The 21,072-nt window shown below is 37.8% G+C and overlaps 1 protein-coding gene across 5 annotated transcripts in view; it reads right to left on the bottom strand.

The window, feature by feature from the left end:
• The window catches only part of MID1 (midline 1), a 244,413-nt gene that overhangs the window by 157,194 nt on the left and 66,147 nt on the right, over positions 1 to 21,072 (bottom strand). Inside the window, exon 1 of one of the 5 annotated variants that reach the window (XM_072933819.1) lies at positions 20,347 to 20,652. The exons of 3 other annotated variants lie outside the window; for them this stretch is intronic. The gene's annotated coding sequence lies outside the window, so the exon portion shown is untranslated. Of the gene's footprint in view, positions 1 to 20,128; positions 20,653 to 21,072 lie in introns of those variants that run through there. One more of the 5 variants, XM_072933805.1, reaches the window with a different exon arrangement.

Consider the following 21,072-nt stretch of genomic DNA (forward strand, 5'->3'; position numbering starts at 1 on the left):
ATAATTCAGTCCAAAAATAACTGCTTTACTGCACTAGAATTGTGAGAACTTTTATTTTAGAGGATTTAATGAGTCATGGAAACATGTTTAAAAGTCTGCACTAAACAAAGAACTAAACATTAGCACGGCAATAGACCATATAGCTTTTAATGGTCTGAATTCTTTGTCTCACATTTGGACACAGACCCAGGATTGTCCCATCACCAGCATTTCATCCAGTGTTTCTTTCAGATGGATTCCTTTTTTGCCAGTGAATCTGAAGGTGATATTTAGGAAGCCTATTATCAGGTATGCAAATTGGGGGTAAAAATGTGTCACATCAAATCACAGCCATTTACTAATATATTACTCATGGGCAAATGCTTTCATGCACTGCCTACTTAGAAGGGCAGGCTGAATGGAGTTACTGTAAAGGCACCATATTTCAAATTTTTGTACTTGTTTGTACTCTTCATGATGCAATTAAAGAGAAGTTTTAACCCATTGACTTATTTTCATTTGACTTGGTTTATTAGGATACATAGAATATAAATAAACATAAGGTTTCTTAATTTTTATTATCATCAAAACACTAATGTTTTGACTTTCTTTGGGTCACTGTGATCATAATGTATCTGCTATCATATTTTGAAAATTTCCATTGACATCTGATACAGTCATAGGATGGAACCCTGCTATTATGAAACTGATTTATTTTAAAAATGGCCCAATTTTTACTGAGGTAAATATATGCAACTGATAACCTGACTGTGGTCAGGGAAAACAAAAAGAATCCTCCAAGCTTGGCTAATAACTTAGTTGGATATATTTGAACACCACCTGTTACAATAATAGCGTTTGTAATCGGTTCAGTTTGGAGTAAGATTGAGCAAGAGCAAATGTGCATGCAACTCCAGATCTGCTTTCGCAGCTTGTATCCAAAGAGATTCCTGGGAAATGAATTAATATTTTGCAGTCTTAGGCAGAAAATTTTTATAGCAGGTCTGAGCAACAGGGTAGGAATTCATGGAAGATAATATATTGGGCAGATCTAAGTACTAAATAGACACTTTCCTTATGTATTTTGAAGTGCAGAATGTTGCATATTTCTCGAATGAAAAATGGACATAGCATGTTGTACTTGCAAGGTGTTACCATGTTAACAACTAGAGAACCTTCTGTTAAAACTATTAATATGTGGCTTATCACTTCATAAAAGTTTGAAATCACAATGCAACAACAATATGCACATGTGGTACATATGAAGCCAGTCTGCAAATACAATAATAAGCATTCAGCAAGAGGTGGTTTTATACTGTAGTTAGCTGAGGTAAGATTGTCATGCTTGTTCTACAGTCACCACTTTTGTTACCTACAAAATAAACTCACTCATACTCACTCTGTATTTGGGCTTCTTTCTGAAGTGTAACAAAGGTTTTTGCTTCCTCCTTGTTCTTCAGCACACACCAAACCTGACTTGGGAAGTTTGAAGATGATGGTGAAGTCATCATCCAAAAGTCTTAGCAATTTTAAGGAAATCTGTTCCCAAACCTGCAGCTGACCTTCTGTTTACCAAGACAGACATCACCTATCATAATGATTCTGTCACCGGTGTCAGTACTTGGGTAGTTGTAGCACTTACAGGGTAAGCGCAGGAACAAGCACGCAGAAGTAGATGGGGTGATAAATTATGAGACTGAGAGATGGAAAGAGGAAAAACGACAAGAATTTAATGTAAATCAAAAAATCTGAACAATTTTTCTCAGCTAAGTTTCGGATCCAAACTTAGCAACAATAAAATACATTTTTTAAAATCATACAGAGCAGGTAGTTCTTTCATCTATAACACTGTAAGATCCACTTCTTCCTAAGATTACATCAACTCCACTTCTAAACTTTTCTGCTGCTTAAAGCTGATTTCTCCACACAAAGAGAAGACAGCTTAGGTTCAAGACAGCAACTGCTTTTATCCTAGCTTTAATGGCTGTGGAGGAAACACACTATTGCTGCATTTCTGGAGTTTCATTTTATGCCCCAGCATTATCGTATCCATGAAGTATCTGTGTTTTAATTCCTCTGTACTTGAAGTCTTAAAAGGCCACAAGTTTGCATACTTGAAATTTGTGATATATTTTCTTCCCAGCATATGCCTACCCCCTTGGGACACAAGAGTTTTTGTTAAGGACCAGCTTTCTGCTTGTGAAAATAAAATTAAATCACTGAACTCTGACCATTAATGCAGAGTGTGTTCCACACTAACCTATAGCAACAGAATATCCTGGCAGTCATCAAAAGGGGGGATAAAACCACCATTAATTTGGATACCAATCTGTCTTGCTCATTTTCATATTCCTTCTGTCTTTCCTAACTTAACAAGTACTTTTTTTCCCTTCAAAAAAAAAAAAAAATACAATCACTGAATTTTTGTATCAGACAAAAAACAAGTTTTGAATGTCATGTCCAGACAGGTGAGAAACGTGTACCAGGTCAGCTATCATATAAAATGACTCTGTGGAAACAATATTACTGCACTAATTATTGCATCCTCCAAGATCCATGCTAAAACCAGGTTTCCCCAAACTTTTATCCCCATCTGCACTCACAGATGTCTGTTGCTCATTTCTTCCTAGATACAGAAATAATAAATATTAGGAAACTTTGGCATATATCCTCCTATTTCCACCTTTGTGAGTAATCAGTTTCATATTATTTGTGGATGTGAACAGGTTGAGGTTTTATCACTCTGCTTGGAAAGCATGCAATCCTAAAAGTATATATCCAAGTTTGACATCCTCTTGGAGATAGATTTATTGATCTTACCAACCCCTTCCACCCCCCAGTATTAAAACCAATACAGCTTAACCTTCAAATGAAGCTTCTTCTCCAAGCTCATCCATTCACAGTATTCCTCTTAGGAATTCCTCTGTCTTAAGTCAGTTAATACTTCCTCCTACTCACACTTCCTTTATTTTAAGGGTAGGGAATGAAATTGCATTTGCCACAACAATTCAGCAGAACTTTAGCAGCTTTGGGCAAGCAAGTGGGACAAGAGCATCGTGCCACTCCTGTGTGTGTCCAAGAGCAAGGGTGCTGACAAAAGATTAGCTGATATCACATTGTTCTTATTTTCAGTCTCATAAAAAAGACCTCTCAAATGAGAACAAATTTTACTCAACTGAGTTTTTAATATTTCTCTGTATCTTATCAGCCCTGACATTAACATGATGTTATGGTGATTTAACTTAGGAGTGTGGGAATTGCTGAGGGACATGCTTATTTTTCTAACAAAAGTTCAGGCATGCTATTATTAGCAATCTCTGGTATGTCATCAATGTCAAAGGCCAAATACTTTCTTGAAATGTTTAGGAATCAAGTGTGTTCTGAATCTGAGGAGTCTGTTCTCAGTCTGCCATTCACATGCACACACAGCAGCATGCTGCAAAAGGATTCTGTCTTGCCAGAATGCTCCTGAGCACTCCCAATGTATCTGTTCTGGTGGTGTTCAGATTCTCCACAGGACAAATATTGACTTTGGAGAGCAGACTAACCTTGCCAGCCAGTATTTCACAAACACGGGACCTGGGAGCCTGAAAACCTGTTTTAGAGACCACTTTACACCACACCCAGCTCTTTGCATTCATAAGTGTACCTGCCAGTTCAGTACCTCAGGAACACTCAGCCAGCTGCCTTAGCGGGTCACCAAGAACTCACAAACAAGACACACAGTGGGTATTGACATAAAATTCTTCAAGCAATTGTATCATCAGGTAGATCAAGAAGAGGGTGTCCCTGACCATTCCCAAGATCTGTCTCTGAGTGCAGCATAGATCTACCACATCACTCTGAGAGCTGGCTCTTAACAGCTCTGTGCTTCCTCATGGACTTTTGGATTACACTTTCCCTGACACATTTTATGAAGAGAAGGAGAGTGACCTATGTGAAAACCTGAGAGAAGTAGCCATTCTTCCATTTAAAACTGGCAATAGATTTTTCAACCAAAAACTTTTCTTGTCTTTGTCATCAGGGTCATTTACAGAAAATATGAATGGCAGTAGCAAGCCCAAGCCTTTTTTTTTCCCAAGAAAAGGGTTAAGTAATATAATTACTTCATCAAAAGCAGCAGCCATCTGTTATGCTTTATAAAAAGACTGGCAAACAATGTTAAAAACATCTATTACATGCAATAGAGAAGAGAAAAATATGTTTATTTAGCAAATGTTAATGTTTCTGAAAGATGTTTGATTAGAGTCTGGAATTTATCATCATTTGCTAGAGCTCAAGGCTAGAAGCCTAGCATCATCAACACATATTGTCAACAGGCATTAGCAAACAGTTCTGTCTCTATGTGAAAAAAACCCAATGATTAACCTCTTCCAACTACATCACTAGGTATATCATCCTCCACAAAACATAATATATGCTTTTTTACATCCTCTTCCAAGAAATATCTCTCCAATCTCTTAGTAATTTTTTTCCCTGTGTAGTCTAAAGACTTAAAAAAACAGTCTTTAGAATCAAAAAGACGGAGGGCTTTCTAGCAAAAACAAGCCTTTAAACCTAAACATGAAAATTTCATGCAAGAAGAAAGAGTAATGTGATTATGAATCAGAAGAAAACGTAAACGATTTATTAATAAAAAAAAGGCAATGTCAAAAAGCATATAGTGCAAATGCAAAACTGCAAGTAAGCCATGGTTTCTATTTTGATTGTTTGCTTATCAACAAATTGATAAATACTAAAAAACCCCAAAACCACAGGATAGTGGAGTTTGCCTGCTGCTGCTGCGGCTGCCAGATATTATAAAGGATATTCTAATGGGAGAAGAGAGAATGATGCTAAATTGTTTTGGTGCTGTTTTGCTACAACCCTACTTAAAGAAAGCAATGGCTTTTGTGCTGGGAAAAGGAGAGAGACAGGGGAAGGGTAGACACACACCTTTATTAAAATGTGTATACGAATATACACAAAAAACTCCATTTGAATCAATTTATAATGTCCACTGGCTGGTTAATGCATAATGTAGTATTTCCCCAAAATCAGAAACTTGTGGGAGAAGCAAAGCAGAGGGATAGCAGGGGTATATATAATGGGGAAAACTTTCCTACATGCATTTCATTCTATACTAATACAAGCAAAAAAATAAAATTTTACTTTGCATATAGTAGGTAAAAGAGTTAAACCCAAGCTCTTCCATTTGACTTAATTTGAAATAATGGGGATTCAAAAACTTGCAGGACAAAATTCTCCCAATAGCCATCTACCTGCTCATGGGTTGGTTTATAACATCTCCAGAGTGTTACCACACCATGCCTTGAGGCGAGTTTGTCCTGCACAGGTCCTGACTGTGAGAGATCCTTGCTGAGGAATGATACTCATCAGGCCAGGACCTACAGAACCCTGCACACATGGCTCAGAAGACCATGTAAGTTTTATGATCACTCTCTTTGGAGCACATTACTGCTTTCTGGCAGCTTCTGAATTGCCCATTGCTCATTGCACATTTTTGACTTATACCTACCTGTCTTGAAACATGTTAAAAGGGTTGTAAGATTTTATTTCCTCCCAGACAGAGCAATAATTAAACATAGCAGGCTTTAATATCTGCATCCATTTCAAGGGAATGAGGATACACTGGAGGCCGTGGGGAGGGACATGTGCTTTGTGAATGAAAGGAGCACATGGAAATGCTTTTATCCCATTAGCACAGGCACTGAGGTTGCTCCAACACCGCTGCAGCTGTTGGAGAAGAGTGTGTAGGCTGAGATGAGTTCATGGTTGGGTTCAAATGGGACAAGGGTCTTGCTCTCTTTTCAAGGAAGATTACCAAGGAAAAACAAGCTGTTCACTGCATTGTCCCTACATCTCTATTCTCTAATTTTCCAGGAATTTAATGCCAAGCAGGCAGTCATAACCAATTTTGGCCCCATCTGTGCCCATGAGCCATTAACTTTTGCACAGTATCTCACATCTTGTTATCATTTGACATGCCACAACAATCAAATTAACCCCACACAATGCTTGAGTGAGCAGCTATAACAATATAGAAATCTGGAGCATAAACAGCAATCCCCAACACACACAGCATAGGAGCAGTACCATCTCCTGTCACTGGGACTATATATATTCTTGGCCATGTGTCTCAGAGAACATTCAAAGACTACTATAACTGAGATGTTACTCTGTGGGATAATGAGGCATTGCCATTCCTTGCAGCTCTGTCACAAGGCTCTGGCTATTTGATCTTTTCTGTGAAGCCTCAGCTCCAGATACCAAATCATTATGTGAGAACTGAAGATTTATTTTCTTTTTTGAAAGGGATTTAGCCTTTAGACTGTTACAGAGAGAGAGCTGACAGTCTGACCTGAATATAACCCCTACAATTTGAAAGCCAGGGGCTAGAAAAAAGGAATGCAGAATTGTCTTTAACATGTTATGATTTTTAACCTGAAATATTATGATTGTGAAAGAGACGGAGTCTAGCAGGAGGTTAATGCTTTTTGAAAGCTAACTCTCCTCTACAGGTAAGAAAAGACCTCATTTTGTGTTCATGCCAGTCTAGGCAGAGAGCTGCTGGAAGGGATGTCTTGTGATAGCCAGAAGGGCTGCTGCCAGCTCCCTTCCTATGCAGAGGAGGTTGTGCAAAGCATGCTAACTTTTAAGTTGAATACCTGTTGCTTTAAACAGCCTGCTGACTCCTTGGCATTCATCAGTTTTAGCTCAAGTTTTGCAATCTCTTTAAGTGGAAGGGACTACAGAAATCTTTGTTCACAAACTATTATGTTTCCCACACCTGTTTGCTTATTGGAAGGGCAGATACCAAAAAGACACTAACCACACTAACCACTGAATGCATTGCCTTTTGGAAAAAGCAGTTAATTGTACAGTCAACATTATCAGCATTTTAAGACTTTCATTTCCTGCCCTGCTGACTTCCCTATAGCCCATCACAGGCAAACTCTTCTGTGTAACCACACGTGTGCATACATTTCTGGGGGTTATATTTTTCCTTTTTTATGCCAGTTTCACACAGAGCACACCAACCATGGCAGCCAGCTCTAGGTGAATAAGGGAAGCAGCCAGATGGAGGGGGCAGGAGAGCAACTTTGGCCTTGCTGCCTGGTTTGCCAGGAGGTGATGGACGTCAGTGGGTGCCCCACAGAAGCAAAGAAGGGCATCTATGCCCTGACAAAGCTGCTCCGTCACGGCTGGATACCACACCTCAGCCCCTCATGCCACTTCACTCAGCAGCTGATGCAGACAACAAGTCTCTTTTCCCAGAGGTCTTGCACTGACCTCCTTTCCAGCTTTCCTTTTGCCCCCAATGCTGCCTCTTGGAGCAGCACCCTAATCACACTCCACTTTGTGGGATGGCTTTTGCCTGTGACTGCGGGTGTGACCTGAAAAGTAAGGCAGTTGCTCCCTTAACTCTAACACTACAGTTTAGAAACTTCTGGGCTTCTTATCATATCTCTTAATTTTGTTTTTATTTCAGCTCCCACTGCAACACTAAAGTGCAAGATTACAGATTAATAGGGAGTCTTAGGTGAGTTAATGAGGCATAATGGGCCCCAGTCACTATGTTGTTAAAAAATCTGGTTTCTGTGGCAGCAGTATTGACAACCTTCACTTTCACCTGAAAAAGAGTAACAGGCGGGGAGGATATGTTAACAGAGTTATTTAGATATGTATAAAAAGCAAGCAGGCATGTAAAAAAGCACTTCAACTAATCAATTAAAGTAGGGCTGTTAAACAATCATATATAAGAGTTGTAAAAGTAATGTGTGCATGTCTATACAGATGCTTGTAGGTATATCTTCTTATTATAATAATTATTTAAGAATACCTCCCATTTTCCTGTGCACCGTAAGGCAGATACTAAACAGCAAGAAAACTCTTGATTGCATCCAAGCTATTCCACCCAGACTACAAAAGTCACAATCTCTTGGCACTGGCCCAAATCAAATCCTATCACTTCTAATGCAGTAGCAGACAGATACACATGTTATTGCTTATTTTTACAGTGAAAACACTGAGTATATAATTCCAGAAGCCTTCTATTAAATGTTTTAACAAATTAAACAATTAAGTAAATATTATCAGATAAATCAAACCTTGATGTCAGTAATGTGAAGAGAGACTGGTAAACAATGAGAAAATGCAGTCACTGCAAGAAAGCTCACTCACAAATTGATTTAGAGGGGAAATTACAGACACATGCAACTATCATATCGCATCAGAAACAGATTATGAGAATCCACAAATTCTAAAATTGTTCGGTTGGTGGAGTCAGGAATTTATGGCTAAATACACTATCTCCAGACGATGACTGACCCTTTTGCCTTAAAAAGTTTATTTGGGCTACGGAGGCTTACCAACTCTCGCATCCTTTCAGCTGTCCCAAATCTCAGCACAAGCTTTACAGAGGAATCTGCTGTAATTCCCCCGTGGTTGGGTTCTTATGGCAGGTCTTCATTGCTCAGTTCAGCTTGATCCATGTACCTTGCTGTTCAAGTTAATGGGGACTTGAATTAGGGCAGCACAGTGCAGGTTTACCCACATCATGGCAAGAAGCAACATAGGAGGAGTCCAGTATATTAGAACCACTCATAAGACAGTGCTATGCTCAAGTTTAATGTGATAATATTGGCTCTGAATTCAAGCTCCCCACAAGATTTGTCAGCTCAGGTCAGGCACACACCCCCAAGTCCTGAGTGTACAGAGATGGAGCCAACCTAGACATCTCTGCTCAGGCAGCACAGGTGCCTAAAGATGGTACTAGAAAACTGCCCACCTCACATAGCTGCTTGCTGGAAGCCTGGATGCTTAGGAGTGTTTTGCCTCCAAATGACTGTGTATCCTACTACATAGCTCTGTGTATGATGTCACAACCAGACTAAAGTGTTTCACACTGTAAGGCCAAAGCTGAGAAGACATTTTGTTTTTCAAAACCAACACTCAGGTCTTGTTCAATGCTCAGAAGACAAGATCTAAGGGAAAATAAGTCAACAGTGTTATGATAATGGATCATAAACTCTCAATATTTTGGTGTCATCTTTTATGCATGTAAGAGACAGGGATAAAGACAAAGCAGAAAAAATATAACATCAATATTTCTGGCCATTACTGCTTTTTTTTATTAAATCAAGCTCTGCTCATTGGAATTCTTCGTGATCTCCTGCTAAGCTCCTAATACCCTCTCGGCTTCTTTCATCCTCCCTGTACTAGCAGTATCTCATTTATGTCCTTATGAGGTGCTTTGAGCCATAACAAGTGTGAAAGGTGCTATATAAAACACTACTCTGTTCTCTCATATCCTAGTTAACCTTCAGGACCGAAATACTGCACTTGAATGCATACATGCAGCTTTGGCTGTAGCCATTGGGAGTTTTTTGCCTATATCTGCAGGGATAACTTGGAACATTATGCTTTTAAACTGCTCAGATACTGGGGGTGAGGAGGATGGGGGTGGGGTCCTTTCCCCTTGGAGTAATCTTTAAAAAATTCCTGTATCATACTGCATCCATTTGAAACCCCTAAATGTTAATATCTGCAGCAGTCCTGTGGGACACCTGCCATGGAAAAAAATTTCCCTGGACAAAAAGGTATTAAAATATTTTATTACAGAAATATACTTTTCAGGCCTTAAACCAGATTAAATATATGAGAATTCTTAGAAGTCTATATTGTTCCCTTCAGGGATGCCAGGCTTTATTTACAAAGCTTATGTATTGCTACAGCAAGGAGATTTCATGGATGAAAACTGCTCAGGGCACTAAGATGGATAGATGGATGGCAGTGAATGGGAAAAATAGCACAGAGAAGCTCCACCTGGCTGAATGGCATTAAGATTCCCCACGGGAGTCATATGAGGATGCAAGGTTTCTCTCTACTGTTTGCTCTAAAAATGACATACATGCATACATACATATATACATAAATAAAATCACTCATAGCACTCAATAATTTATTTGCTTCATCCTGGCCATGAATGTGCTAGAATAATAAACCACCATATGGATGATAGTACAGTCACTACCAGTGATTCCACACTATTGTAGCTTTGCAATAGGATAGCTTAATCTTTGTTTCTTTTGAAAGATCAAAAGCAATGAACACATACAGCCCTGCTTTAGAATCATATTTTCTGTTGCTTGCTTTTCCCAGTATTAAAAAGGGTTGACGAATACCTTTTCTTAATGGCTACACTCTCAAAGGCAGAAGTAAATCTAGCAGGACAAGGATTCCTCATTCTAAACATGCTAATGGAAAATACTCATATGTGTGTAAATAATTAATTGCTTTCTTGTTAACAAGTCCAGGTTTTCCATTCTTTATTAGTGACCCAAGGGTTGTTTTTTCTATGAGAATAGAAATATTTAGGATTTTATCTTCCTAGTCCATGACTAATTTATAGGCTCTTGTGGCGTCAGGTGCAAAGATTCAAGATTCAATTTGTCACCCCAGGCAATTCCCACTTTAAAAGATGGTGCAGGTATTCTGCAGAAATAAATAGAGGAAAACATTAATGGTGTAAAACCAACAGTAGTATCCCCTATGGAGGTCATATCTTTCAAATTCATAGAGACACATCAAGATATTGAATGCCTTTTGTACTGGTCTGGAAAGAACAATAAAGCCCCCTAATGATCTACAGAAAAAAACAGAGAGAATTAACATCACATTTTTCAAGCTGAACAGTATCAGCTACAGCTGGATGGGGCTTTTTGACCTGCTTTTTCCCAGCTTTTTTTTTGTTGTTTGGTTTTGGTATTTTTGTTTGTTTGTTTGTTTTAGTTTTTGGTTGGTAATTTGTTTGTCTGTTTTGTTTTTCTTTTTACTTTAATTGTTTTCAATTTGATCTAACATTCTCAAGCCTACAGCTCTATACAAAGATGACAACATAGAAATGGCATAACAGAAAGAGTCAGACACCTAACAAAAGAATATATTTTTCCCCATTTTTACTTTTTCCAGATAGATCAGCAATCACATAAATATTTATTTCTGTGTATATGCAGGTCAATGGCTGCATTGTTAATGACTGCAATTGTACTCAAACAAATGTGTCTTCTTAATAAGTCCCCACCTGCTTCCTCAGTGTGTCTCCCTGGGACTGATTCTGGGAAAATCTCTTCTCAGGGGGGAGAGAGGAGCATATGTGAAAGATGTCCTGACCTCTGATCACGAACACTAGAGACCTACTTGGCTCAGAAATTCCAGAATCAGATCAAAACACTGAACCTCTTTGTTTTCCTTTTTGTAAAATGGGAGCATTTTGTACAGATTCCCTTACGCTGAAAAATACTGTGCAAATGCAAGTTAATTACAGTGTAACTACTTGAACACTTCCAGGAGGATGACTGATTATGGGGATTTAACAACATGATGATTCTGAGTATGAGACATAACATTTTTATCTTTTTTCCTATTTGAAATTCCTTGTAAGCACTTACATGGAAAAACCATACTACTGTAGAAAACATTTGTTCACTCTTAGGACTTGCAAATTCAGTATCTTAAGAAAATGCTGTTCACATAGCTTCATGACATTTTAATATTTTGCTTCTTGATTGCATTCACTTGAATTTGGTATTTAATCTAAGAACTCAAGAAACCCTTAGAAAATAATGTTCTAAGGCTGTTGAAAATAGGTACCATAACTTTCCATAGAAAAACAGGTTACACATTAATATACACTTTTTAGTGTTAACAATTAATTTCCAAGAGTGATTAAGTATTTTAGTTGTGTCTTCTTTAAAAACGTTTGCAGACTATGTGTGTAGGGATGGTATTTTACGTGCTTTAAATGTCAAGACAGTTCTGCAGACTTTAATATTATAATGATACCAAATTTAAGTCATTAAAAGAGAGATTTATCTCACATTTTAAACACGGGGTTAAATCTAAGTATGTGAGCTTCTGCTATAATGCAGGAAGACACAAACCTCCAGAAGGCACGTATGAAAAGACTTATCCTGTAGAATTAACAATGAAACAATCTGACATTTTGATTCATGGAGGTTAGCAAAGATAAATCCCCATTTTTAATTAGTTATCCAGGATGGATATCAGAAGAAAAAGTAACAAGGAATAATATAAAGCATATTAGTAATATGAATTTAACAAAAGATGAAACAGAGCCCAAGCACAGTTTCCTCTGTTGATGTTCAAGAGGAGGTATGGTTGAAGTTAAAATAATCTGTTAGAAAAGTTTCCTTGTGGATTTAGACAGAGCAGTTTCCAGCACTACTCTCCATAGCTAAAAAAATATCCAAACTCCAGATAAAAAAATCATCTTAAGAATCAGTGTTTAAAGGTCTCATAAGATGCCTTCTCTTGTATTTTTTTAGCCTCTAAAATGGATTTTTAGCTTTAGTCAAGATACTCATCCAAACAGCCATTTTCAGCTACCACATGACCTCTGTAGATTGCAGTAACCTCAGTGGGAGCTCTATCAATATGTGTTTAGGCTTAAAAAGAATTGTACCCATCAATTTCTATGTACTTAGGTCAAGAGATGTTGGTAGCATCAACATTAATACAATATGGCAACTGCAGATAGCTGCTGAATTTTTTGAATCCACAAAGATTAAAATTGCTTTTTTAGCCTAAGACATTTCAAGTTCTATATGTCAAGGCAATTTCTATCACTCCATATTTCAAGGCATGAAATTTTTGTTTTATGATGGCAAACATTAGGGCTTCAATAGTTTTATAGGTTGGCTTTTCACAAAAGGTTTCAATACAAATTCTCACCATTCATCTGAAACTTACAGTATATTTAGAAATGCAATTAAAATGTTTTTATAAATATGTACAGAGTAGTTCTTTTGTTTGGTGACCTGAGTTGAAGGGAGCAGGATATTTTGTACTACAAAGATGAGCATGAAGTGAATATTTAATACCAAGAAAATAAACCTCTAAATAAGAGTCCAGACTGTCACTAAAACCTACAAGAGTGGATTGCATATAATGCAGCCTTTGAGAGGATATAAAAAATAACAATATATTGGCAGGCAAATAGACCAAGGAAGCTTCCTGGATCTTTTCCACTAATAAATTCTCTCAATTTTGGCAAGAGGTATCTGTAATTTGTAAGTGGTTTTGATCTCAGGGAAACTTTCCTGTATTTCTGCAGCAAGGAAAGACTTTCTATATGGGAGGCCATGATATCAGTCCCTTAGGGTGGAAGGCCAGGATAGAATTCGACACACACAGTGACTGGTACTGGTTTCAAAGATAGTTCTTATCTCTTCTTCTCAGAAACCAAGCAGAAAATCACAATGTTGTGCCTGATGACAGTAGAAAATATAAGGTCATAAATTGCTCCCTGTTTTGCTCAGATGCCAATTCCACACAACAAAACAGATGTTTTTCTCTCTGTCACCACCAGCAGCTGTTACACCAGTTATCATGAAAGCAAGGACAGAAATTACACAGTCTACATACAATTTGCACTTTTATTCTGCACACTTGTGATACTGAGAACATATAATAAGGGAGATAATTTTCTGGTTTCATTCAATAAAATAAACATTTTTCTCACTAAAATTAAACATTTCATAACAAAATTTTCCTTTTGAAAAAAAAAATAAATATACACCTAACATTTCCATCTACATAGTATTGTGTATGTTTTGCAGCAGTGAAAGATGTACAGCAAGGGATCAAATATGGAAAAATTCTAAACGTTTCCTTGTCCCACAGGGTGTTAGTCCTCAGGCAGGCCAGCTTTCGAAAACAATATTTGATAGTATTCAAGGAATTCTAAAACATATCTGTATGGAGAAAGTTGATTTTTACTTGTAAAATAAATCAGCTGCAGACTAGCAAGCCTTTAAACAAAATATCAGGAGAGACATTGTTACCAGAGATGAAGTCCTGCCCAGCAGGTTACTCAACTACAAAGGCATACTTAAATTGTGCTTATCCCAATTCCATGTGGGCTCCTGTGGAGAGACTCCTGGGGCTGCATACATGTGGAACTAATCAATCAGATAAAAACATCCACAGTTCTTCAAAAATATATTCTGTGCTCAATGTGATTTTGGCACAAATGTGTTATTTAATATTATACCTGATCCAGGTTACAAATTGGCTGGGATCTGCCCTCCAATGAAGATACTTTGCTACCTCAGGTGTTCTACACATGGTCAAGCAGTTTTTAACTAACTTCCCTCATTAGAGCAATTATTTAACAATGCTATAGCTTTAACAATGCTATAGAAAACAGCTATTGGGGAGCCTGTACTTGCTTGGCAAAAATCTCAGGGGTTGGAAGACAGGCAGCAGTACCTCATGATGTGCTTCTGGCTAATTAAGATGTTGACTGAGCCTATGTTAATCAAGGTCCAACAAACTATGCTTAATTAATATGTAAATTGGTAAACCCTTCCACAATTGCCCTGCCATCTGAACTCTATCTATGGGCCCCAAAACAGACAATGACTTATAGTTTATGTTTTCAGTTGGGGAAATAATTTTCTGAAAACAAAGAAATTGTGAGGTTGAGTGCAAATATATATTGTTTAAAAATACACATGGATACATTACACAAACATTATAGATATGCATAACAATGTGGAAGTTTAAAGACATGTCAGCAAAAGGGCTTCATGTGAGTGATACATAAAAAAAGGAAAGCATCTCTTTCCTCAGATTAATTTCTCAGACTTGCTGGTTCCATACAGACAATGAAGAGGTACATCTAGAAGTCAGTTCCAACCATTTAAGAGAGAAGTTATGCCAAATTAAATTAATAGAATATTATGATACCTATATCTTGAAAAGAACTCTTGGTTCAACCTCTTTTAGTCTGAACACATATTAACAGAACTTAGAATAACTTGGAAGAGTGTAATATTCAGATGACCTAAGATATAATGAGCATGCCTGATGTTTTCTATCAGCCAGTCCTAAATGTTACCAGCTCAGCATCTTACCAAGGCCACATGAATCAGTCCAAGGAGACTGTCTTTCCTTGGCTAGGGTTTTATACAGAATTTAAATAATTGAGATAAGGTCTATATAGGTCTCAATTGTTCACAAAGCCAATGAAGAGTCCTAATTTAAGCATTCAAAATAGGTGCCTCCAGAAGATAGGACAAATGAAATTTCCTCCTTCCTTCCTGCTTTCCTTTTTCCTCCTATTACTATAACAAACAGGAACACTTTAATGTCAGTCCATAAATAACTCTTCTGCTTCAATAGCAGCGACGTAATAAAAACATGTAATAAAAATCAGCAGTTATTCAAATTGTGGGTGGTTGCCTGTAGACAGGCTAACTGTGACACTGGCCCTCTAGCCAGTGATGATGGAGTCTACATGAGCAGTGGAATGAGAAGAGCTGGTGAGAAAGCCTCCCTGCTGAGGGTCTATACATAGGGGACTCATTTCAGAGGCCCTGGCAGAGCTACTTCTCCAAAAAGGTAACGTGTCACAACGTCCTGTGTCACCTCTCAGTCCCACCTGGGTATCTGAGGTACCTTCATGCATCCCTGGTGGCACTAGAGTCCCATGTGTGGGCAAGAGAATTGTACTTCAGGTGTCAGCTGTCACTTGAGCTGGATCACATGTAGACATTCATGCACAGTTGCCCAATTTTTAGAATCTTATTCTGGAACTGAATGCCAACCAAGTTGTATTGCATGTTCTCCCAGCTTTCACTCTTATTGTTCTCTCAGCATCTACTGACATTTCAAAACACGTTCCAGGCAATTTATTGACCTAGAGAGCAAAAGGTGTGGAATACAGAAATATTTTTAAAATGGAGTAGCACCCAATGCAAAGTCTAGTATTTAAGAGAGATGCAGAAGCAGTCAAAATTCATTGTTCCTTCATTTGCCTTCTGAGAATGCTCTGAAAGTCTTTGAAATCCTGAAGTCTCAGTTCTTACATCAGTTCTACACTGGGTTTGCACTGGGTAAGAAGGACTAACTCGAGAAAAAAATCCTGCATTTTTGTACTGTAGATGAGTTTTGACTGACAGGTTGACCCTTAACCTCCTTAATTTAGCACTGAACTATGATACTTCTATTCATGGAAATGAAAATAATCCATTTCACTATTCTGTCTTTATGCAATCCAGAAAACTTCAAAAGTCCTTACAAATCTCCATAGATGTCAGCTAATAGTGTACTGGTCTTGGACAGACTCTAGTATTGTTGGAAGCTAAAAGTTCTTTCCCCTTAGGAAATCTCTGGTGGTCTTTCCCAAATTGTCAGCCAACAGATCATTAAAATTTCAGTCAGTATTAATTGGATAAGACCACGCATCTCTGTCATTTCACTCTGCATCAGCTATGACAGAAAACATCCTGCCCAGTCTGCCACACCCTGTGGGTTGAATTTTAACTTTTAATGGGCCAAAAGTCAATCTCTTAAAACCTGGAGGTTTATCATGGAAAATTAATACTACTTTTCCAGAAGGACCTGAGATTTCAAAGATGAAGATAATTATATCCTACCAGGAGGCACAACATGCTTGTAAACATTGCAGCTTTTCAAAAATGAGGGGTTTTGGCCATATATTATTGAATTCAAACCATACTGCAGATGATCTCCTAATCAGCAGTTCACTATCTGCCTGTTTCCAATAGATTTAAAACCAAGAAAATACCAGGATATGGAGCACACTGTGATTCTGAGGTGCTGGAGGATGTGCATATCAGAATGATGCACCAGCAATCATGCAGATTTCCATAATGAAATTTTAAAAGTTACAGTGATATAACTAGAAACTAAAAGTTTCAACTATCATTGAAATATATATGAAAACAAATACTCCATGTGTTCTACATTATTTTACTTCATGAGTATAAAAATACTGAATTGGAACTGACTACTTTCACAGCATTTAAAGAAATGATAAATGATGATTTTGAAGCAGCATTCAAAATCTCTCGTTTTGTCAGGCAGTCAAGTGGGATTTGTGCTTGCTAATTCCTAACCTTTCCCACCAGACTGGATCTCCTGCTGCTTACTGTTTGCAACATTGCAGCTTCCCAGGAGAGCCCAGGTGTGTTTTCCTCCTTAGTGACATTCACTTCAGGCAGTAATTCCTAGGAAGATGGGCAGCCTTCAGCTCTAAGTGTAAGATTTGTGAATCCTCTTACAATCCTAGTAACAAACATAGAAAGTGTTTAGTTAAAATAGAAAATGTTTGATGTTTGCATGACTCTTTTCAGATCTGTTCAAACAATAGATCTTACAGTGGTGCAAGCAAGAGTACAAGTAAAAGAATACTAACAAAACCAGCTGGGAAAAAATCTGCAGTGTGCCAAGTACATCTTAATAAATCTTCATTAATGTTTATACATACATATATAAGTGTATATATAAATAATAATAATGAAGACACACTCTTCTTATTGAGGTTTGTTGGTTTTTTTTTTTCTCTACATAGTGTTTATGTTACATTTGGACCAAGAAATGTGAAAAAACTCACCAAAAAAATCACCAAACTCCAGCACAGCACCACTGTGGCAGGTCCACCTCCACAATTTCTTTTCCAGAATTTTTTATGTGTTTTGAGAAGCAATGTTGCTGTTTTGATCTGCAAGAACCTTTCAGTTGTAACAAACAGCAGATAGCTAATGACTGCTGAAACTTATTTAGATTGCTCTAATTTTATAACTGAATGTTATGTTTGCTTATGTGTTTCCCTCTACCTTTGGAATTTTGTTCTGCTTTAGCTTAATAAAAGACATTTATAGCTAAGATTTACTTCTTTATACATGTGATGTTGGTGGTGATCAAGGCCCATTTCCAACAATAATGGCTATATAAAAGTCCATGTATCTCTGCTTTTAAAAATTGATGGGATAGAAAATTCTCTCTTTCAGACAGGTAATTTCGAGACTGGTTGGCAAAATAATTTTAGTATAGTTCCTTTACCATGCAGAGCTATAAAATCAGTTGTGAGTTCTGTTAAGTTAGATGCCTGTTTTTTCTCCAAAATAGAATTTGGAAATTTAGAATTCATAAAAACTAGGAAAGAAGTAGCAGCAAATACATCTCTTTCATCTCTTTAAACTAAAGGATGCTGTTGAACAGTTCAGAAACACTGAACCAGAGTAATTTCTCTTATAGAGAATTGAGGATCTTTAACTGGTATATACAGAGAAGACATCCTGCTTCTGGCTCACTTGCAGTGAAACCAAGGATGTGAAATAAACCTTGTATCCTGGAGATATTGTTACGTTTGCCTACAAACAACCAGGAGAAGCCTAACCAGAAATACCAGTTTATTGTCACTTGCTAGGACTGACTCTTATCACAAGAATAGGTACAAGCACATGATGAAGACCACCCTAAATTAAATTTTATTTTTAAGGTAAGGAGTATCTCATAGTTGTGGTGGTATTTCAAAAGTCATGGCCATATCTAGTGGTCCAACACAAAGAGATTAATTAACTTTCCCTTCCTTCTAAAGCTGTTAATAAGCTAGAGAGAGGGAACATTTTTATTACAACCCCTAAAACACTACTGTCACATTCTCATATTAATACTACATTCTTATGTTAAATCACTGAATTTTTCTATCCTTGGGTCCCTCTAGCAGATCTCATTAGTGGTTGTTTTTGTGGAGATTTTTGTTTTTAAGCCAAAAGAGAACCATAGTAACTGTGCATTTCCCAAACCATTTCATTCATGAATGGGAAATGAGTCTCCAAATCTTTACTCACATGAGTAACCACATTGATATCCTTAGGCCTTCCATTATTAGCAGCTAGAACTGTAAGTATAAATCTGCAGGATTTGGATGGGGCACTTCATTACTTCATAGGAGTGAAATCTGTAGCTGAAATCAATAGCTAAGCATGTGAGGCATATAAAAGATACACATTCTTTCATGGAGGTCTGATTGCAATGCATCTCTCAATTTTGTTTCGCTATCAACAAATAAGCATATAATTGTAAAGAGACATACAGTCTATAGGCAGTAATTACAAAGACACATTTCAGATAGACATTCTAGCCTCAATAGAGGAGTTGGGAACAGTCCATCAGAAAGAACAGAATAATAGTGAAAAAGGTCAACACTTCCTGAAAAACTAACATAGTAAGTCACAGACCAAGTTTTTGGTTTTCTGTCAATCAGCAGTGTAACTGTTGTCAATCATTCCCTCTTACCTTGTTTGTGATTTTTGAATGGCTACAAAAGAAACTTTTGTTGGCAATTATGGTCTTTACAATTCATCTGAGTCAGAGGCAGGATTTTCAGAGCCTGCCTGTGGAATAGGCATGGTGTACCCCAAGCTGCGCTCACGTATGTCCAACCAATTCAAACTAAACTTTCCCACGATAATATGAAAGGAAATAAAAGATTCTGACCAACACAAGTTACTATTCTAGAAATAACAAAAGGAACAGGATAGCCAGGATGATCTGGTTTAACTTTTTTTTTTTTTCCTTTAAGATGATAAATATATTAACTTTTCCTTTGGAAGGGTGCAGTTAGACAGGATATGCACCTGTACATCTTGGATCTTCTGAAAGAGTATTTCTAGTCTCTGCCTAAGCACATGCTTCCCATTACACTGATATTTTGCTAAAAATTACTGCCAAGAATTAAGGCTTCTTCATTTATTTTTTTAAATTCCTGAATTCCCCTAGAATTTATTCTTTCCTCAAGTATTTTCACCTTCCACAGATACATTTTTGTTTTGTTTTCTTTGGCTATCAATTTATCTTGGCCCTGCTGAAAACAGGAAAACATTTGTGAAGAAAGGCTCTCACATAAAACCCAGTTTTGGAGTTGATTCAGCAAAGTAACAGATCTGATAACATCAAAGCAAGGACATCTGAAACTAAGAATTAGGCAAAACAGATTTTTCAACAAATTGCAGCTTCTAAAAATTTACCCATTTCCAAAGAGCCAAGTCTGTTTATTTGTCTATTTTCCTAACTTTGCCAAAAGAAAGGCTCAAACAACTTTGGAAAAATAACAGCAAAGTTGTTCAGCAGAAAGCAGCCCCTGTACTGTAAACAGTGCCTCTCCCCAAACTGCAGCTGCACAAAGCAGAGACAATGCAGGGACCCTCAGCATCATTAACCAACTTCCCTTCCTCACCAGACACTCGCTTCGATAAAGCAATTACAATAGCATCATGGAACAGTAGAACAAGGAAAAAAAAAATAACCTTACCAGCTTCTCCTACAGTACACAGCTGAAAGGAAAACAAAACCCCCAGCTGCCGTATCGCATGCAATTGGTCTCTGAGAATGAACTGACTGAAAGAACTATGAAAGGCTAAAGTCTCTCGGCCCCTCTGTTCAGCCTCTCTTCAGCTCCCACTCTCCGAGCTTCCTCACAAAGCCATTCTCCCGGTCCCTAATCCTCGCACAGGAAAAAGCAGCGCGCACCAAATGCCTCCAGCAGGAGCGATGCTCCGGGGGTGGGGGAAGAGGGATGCTGCCAGCGCTCAGCCCCAGCCCCGCAGCATCCCCGGGGAGCGCAGCCACAGCGCGCCAGGCATTGGGATTGGGGCACAACGCCCCGTGCACGCACAGCACGACAGGACCAGGCACGGAAAAGTGCCCATCTCCAGCCATCACCCTCCCAGCCACTCATTTATGAAATGAGAACACCCCTAGGTGCTTGCAAGAGTCCCCCACATGCATCTCAGTTAGCCTGCACTGAAATAATTAGGCTTTTTTTCTTCTTTTAAAATTAGCCCTTCCTAATGCTCTTGTTGGGCCTTAGATATTTCTTTTTCACAAAGAACACACAAGTAAATCTTAAATATTTCAAACAGGGAAAAAACCCAACAAAGATGTTGCCCCAGAAAATCAATACCAAAATTATAAAAAAAAGAGATCCCAACAGGCACAAAATCAATAGCATTATGAGGCACTGTATTAAAAAACCACTGGTGCCTCCCTGAAATGCTTCTGATAGCTAAAATCAGAACAAGCAATTGCATTTTTCACAATAAGAGAAGGATTTTATCTTCATTTCCAGTTTATGTAAAAAGAGACAACATTTTTTTAGTACAAATTATCTTGAAAACGTGAGACAGCTATTGAGATAACATCCCCTGCATAGCCTCTGCTTTTCAAGAAAGTATTAAATCTTTGTTAAAGAAACAC

This window comes from Taeniopygia guttata, chromosome 1 (genome assembly GCF_048771995.1).
Source record: "Taeniopygia guttata chromosome 1, bTaeGut7.mat, whole genome shotgun sequence".
Taxonomy (NCBI): domain Eukaryota; kingdom Metazoa; phylum Chordata; class Aves; order Passeriformes; family Estrildidae; genus Taeniopygia; species Taeniopygia guttata.